We start from the raw sequence: 4,764 nt of genomic DNA, 5'->3' as shown, positions 1-4,764 counted from the left end.
TGTGTGTGTGTGTGTGTGTGTGAGTGTGATGATGTATATAGAAAGCAAAAGGAATGTACCTGGTGTAAGTTTATCCTAGTTCTCCGTTTTTGTACCAATTAAACAGCTTGGCTCTAGGAGCCCTTTTCCCTTTTTTTTCGTTTTCTAGTGGAAGTGTTTTGCTAAGACGTGTCCTTTTTCTCCTTCCTGACTGTATTTTGTAATCAACTGCAGTACTGTAGAACTTTTGTCTTTTTTTTTTTTTAAACCTTGTTTCCAAAATGTGGATATTTCAGTTGGTTTGTTATGTCTGCGTTTTGGGAACCCAAGAGCCTTTTTCCTATACAATGGCTACATCAGTGAGATCATTCATTCTAGTCAGAAACACAAGCCTTACGGAAAACCACGCCATGCACGTGTTATATCGGGCGGGAAAATAAAACACCATTTTGTGTGCAAATTGCAGGACAATTAAATTCGAAGACTAATTTGTCGATTCATTTGTTGTAATACAAATAAAAGCACTTTTTTTGGGGGGAGGAATATTTGTCTAAATTGAAGTCCCAGAACATCAACGATAATTAGCGATCCACAGTGTATTACCCAAATACTACCATAACAGTGCATGCGAAGTGTAAGCTCGGTGTCCTGTAATGAATTATGTCACTGCTCTTGTTAATCAATGACCATGTTAACCTCAAGAACACAAAGACTGTCGCACTGGATTTTTACACTTTTTAAATCTATACTCTGACTGTATTTTTAATACTGCATGTGCATGCTTCAAAAAAAAAAAGAGAGAAAAAAAAAAAGACTGAATTTCTAAATGTGTATACCATGTTTTGTCTCTAAAAGCCAGAGGGCAGGCAGGCTGCAATGCATTATGGGGAAATTGCAAAAAAAAATTATTGCAAAAAAATTTTTTTTTTGAACTGCGTAGTAAGAAAGGATTTTCATCGTGGTCGTACTATAGTCTCATTTAAACGTGCGCTGGCCTCTCCAACGTGGAAAAGCAGACGTTTTTTTACGGAGCTCCGATTGGATGGAGTACTACATACTTCATGTGCCACATTCTTCAGGTCTGGGAAGAAAGCCAGAATTCCCTGGGATATTTTTGATGCCTGCTCTATATTTAGCAGGCGACACAAATTGGTGGATTTTTATGGCACACGGAGGCAGAGGGGAACGTGGTAATAAACAAATAGTCTGGCTGCCATGAAAGAGATTGTAGATGCCAATGATTAAAAAGATGAGAGTGTAGAGAAAGTACATGACCATGCCTCGCCACTACAGATCAATCACAACATGACCGCAGCACCCACTTCAATGGCAACTGCCTGCTCTTGCTCGGTAGCCCGTCCGAAGTGTGCTTAGTTTTTATTCCATTCTTGCTGTAAGTGTGTTAATCAGACTGGTGCGGCTTATATGACGTGCACACAAGAGGTATACTGAGGATACAACAAACACGGATGTTAAGGATTAAGGATGTTTTGTGATTACTAGGTTAGAGTCGCTGCAATAGAATTTTAAAGCCATAGGAGGTGGACAAAGCTATGAATTACTAAACCGAAAAAAACTATCTGTCAATCAAGGAGAGGATGAGACTGGAATGTGAAATGTATTAGTAAAGGTATACATGTCATAAGGCATGACCGGGTCCCGTACAGTATGTGTGGCTCATTGCTTCGAGAAGGTTTCGCTCAGTCTACAATGGAAACTCTTGATTCTCCAACACTGTCAACTCGATCCGGTTTTCACTTCTTAGGAAAGTTTACATTTAAAAATGTATCGCGGTTATCACTAAGGCCGAGCTGTAAAAGCCACAAGCAGACCCTCCGAGTCGGAACAAAATCCTGTGAGAAATTCACACTTGGCGTACGAGTGAGAACACCGCCGCCCAACCCTGAAACGAATGAGTTAAAGCAATATCACAATGCTAATTCCAAAATGTTTCACTGTTGTTAAATATATTAAATACTGTAGAAGTGACCTGAGTATTTCACAGTTGGATTAACAGACCTGGAGGACAGCGGATGAAGCATGACGTTTCATTTCTCGTCACAGTCTATACAGAATTAAAAAACATCCCGTTTCATGCCAGGTTTTTATTCTTAGCGCTCGGTTATTAACTTTAATCATACACTGCCTGGTGGGGAAAAAATGTCGCACACACATTTTCTTTTAATTATCGCATTTATTTCTGTCGACACTGACAGTAACACATGTAGTAGTAGTAGTCTTCTCCAGCCCATCCCTGAAACTTCTTCTCTTCGAGGTGTGTGTGAAGATGACTGTCCGTGCTTTCAGAAACACTCTTTCACATTTTGAGTGCAATAAATCTTGGCAGTGTTGTCCTGGAAAATTCCTGTTCCGTCAGGAAAGAAGTAATACCTTCAGGTAGTCATTTTTCTTTTTTAGAAACATGACATTACTGAGCCTGGACCCGACCACAGTAACAGTAACATCTTTTCCATGGACACGGGATATGTTTCCCGTCGTGTTTGTTTGAGAAATGAGAAGCTACTCGCTGTAGCAATTAGGGTTTAATAAGGTTACCGGCTGAGACATACAAATCATTGCAGTAATTTTCCAGTTAAAGGCTTTTTTGAAAGTAATTTTTGAGATTCGAATGCAGACTTCTGTTTTTTTTTTTTTTCTTAGCCAGGAAGTGTAACCTAATCAATACACTTAGTTCTTGTTTTTATTCATCAGATACTATGACATTCGAAGCATAGAAACCTCCTCTTTCCTCTCTTCCTTCTCCGGTTCTCAAAATTCATTACCTGTTGAATAAATTAATAAATTGAATAAAAGCCGCATTAGAGTTAATTTACAAATAATATCGAAATAGTCAAATATGTGGTGCATTACTAAGATGCGTACGGTAATATTCTGGCTGTTTTGGAGCCAAAGAGATATACCTTCCACCGCCAGAACAAGTTTATGTCACATGTTTTTTTGTATTTGTGGTTTGGATTAAACCCATCTCATTCAAATGACCATTAAAGTAACTGTGAGAAATCAATAATATATATAATTTAATATAATATAGTAATAAATTTCATCATAAAATCGTAGGCCAATGATCCCTTGGGTGTCAGATTTTAAACAGATCCCAGTTTAAAAACCACTAAATTTGGGTTTTAGCTTGCACCCTATAATTCTCCTCGCTCGTATGAGTTTTGGTAAAGTCTGACAATTACACACTAAGCTGAAAGTCTGCTACAGTGTTTTGTACGCTGCAACGCCAGTCAAAGTTAACCCCAGGAATGCTTTATCAACATGAAGAGACGTAATAAGACATTTTAAAGCTCTAGATTAGTCCACAATGTCGAAAGCATTCAAAATACTAAACGTAACTCAAGCTGCCCGTGAGAGCTGGAACTTATATAGAAACCTTTGTTTCATCGTATCTGTTCAATTACGTGCTCTGGATTAATGAGGGCTCGTTTCCAGATAAATACTGCCAGGATGTGAGAGTAGCTCGGGAAATCTCTTGAGATCAGTGCGCCGCCGCCTTTCTCTAATAACTTACCAGACATGAACGCTTATACATCACGTTATACAGTATGTGTTACTAGTTGACATTCACACACACATGCTGCTGGGGTCCCTGAGGAATCTGAGGCCTGTCTCATTTTCCGTGGTGTAATTTTCCCTCCGCTCCGCCGTCTCTTTGTTTTCGTAACGAGCAGACTGAGAGTGACTAAGATTCCGAGGTTCTTCTTAATTGATGGCGATAATGGCTACTATAACCCTAGCTAATCCGGACAAATTCCTCATCGCACTAAGTAACTTTTTTTTTTTTTCTTTTCCCCTTCTATTCCAGACGATTATGCAATGTTGTGTCTACAGCGCACACAGCCGTAAGGCTACACCTAAACCAATAATACTTACGAAGTTCATGTTATTATGCAACTCAAACAGCAGACTAATCCAGAGGCACAGTGGATTAAGAAATGAAAGAGTTGACAGTGTCAGAGATGGTTATTTTGTGATCTGGTATGATTACGGTTACCGCAATATCTTTTGCAAATGAAAGCACTTGCTATTATGTGTATAATGTCTCAGTGTTTCTTGTGTTGCAGCGGTTCCCAAACTGAGCCGAGGATCCCTGGGCTTATACAGGGCACAGACGAGAGACAGAGCTATTCAGCACAAACAAATACAAATTGGTATTAAAATGTTTTTAAGATGAAGCTTAAAAAAAGGTTCCCAATCGGTAATGCAGAAATCACATGCTGGCATAAAGCTCCTCTAACCTGACCTCACTACTCTCAATTCTCTTGCATCTTGTCACTTTTCCGCCTCTTAACAGGGGTCCTTGGTGATAACTGTTTGGGAAGCTGTGTCTTATTGCACCTTTTTCTTTTTTTTCCTATACTGGTTCTCTTAAAAGAGGACCTCAATAGACTGTTATCTTCTCACTCACGGGCTGTGCTGGTTTTTATTCGAAGCCGTGTGTACATAAAGACTGCCATTGTAATCTGTGCTACAGTGAAAATGTCCTGGTGCTCGTCAGTGCCGCTGTTGATGTTTCCTTTGGTGTAAGTATGACGTTTCAGAGACGCTCTGATTTATTGGTCACAAACTAATAAAGACTTTTTGGCAGCTGTTTACTACATTCCTGTGTTCCTGTGTGATTATTCATTCATGTTCTATGCTGCTTATCTTATATAGGGTCACATGAGGCTTGGAGCAGGCGGGGTACACGCCACAATACGTATGCACACACCACACACTACGGCAACACCAATTAGCCTAATGTGAATGTCTTTGGTGGGT

Source organism: Clarias gariepinus, chromosome 3 (genome assembly GCF_024256425.1).
Source record: "Clarias gariepinus isolate MV-2021 ecotype Netherlands chromosome 3, CGAR_prim_01v2, whole genome shotgun sequence".
Lineage (NCBI taxonomy): Eukaryota > Metazoa > Chordata > Actinopteri > Siluriformes > Clariidae > Clarias > Clarias gariepinus.
The sequence above is the reverse complement of the archived record's forward strand: the minus strand, read 5'-3'. Positions refer to the sequence as shown.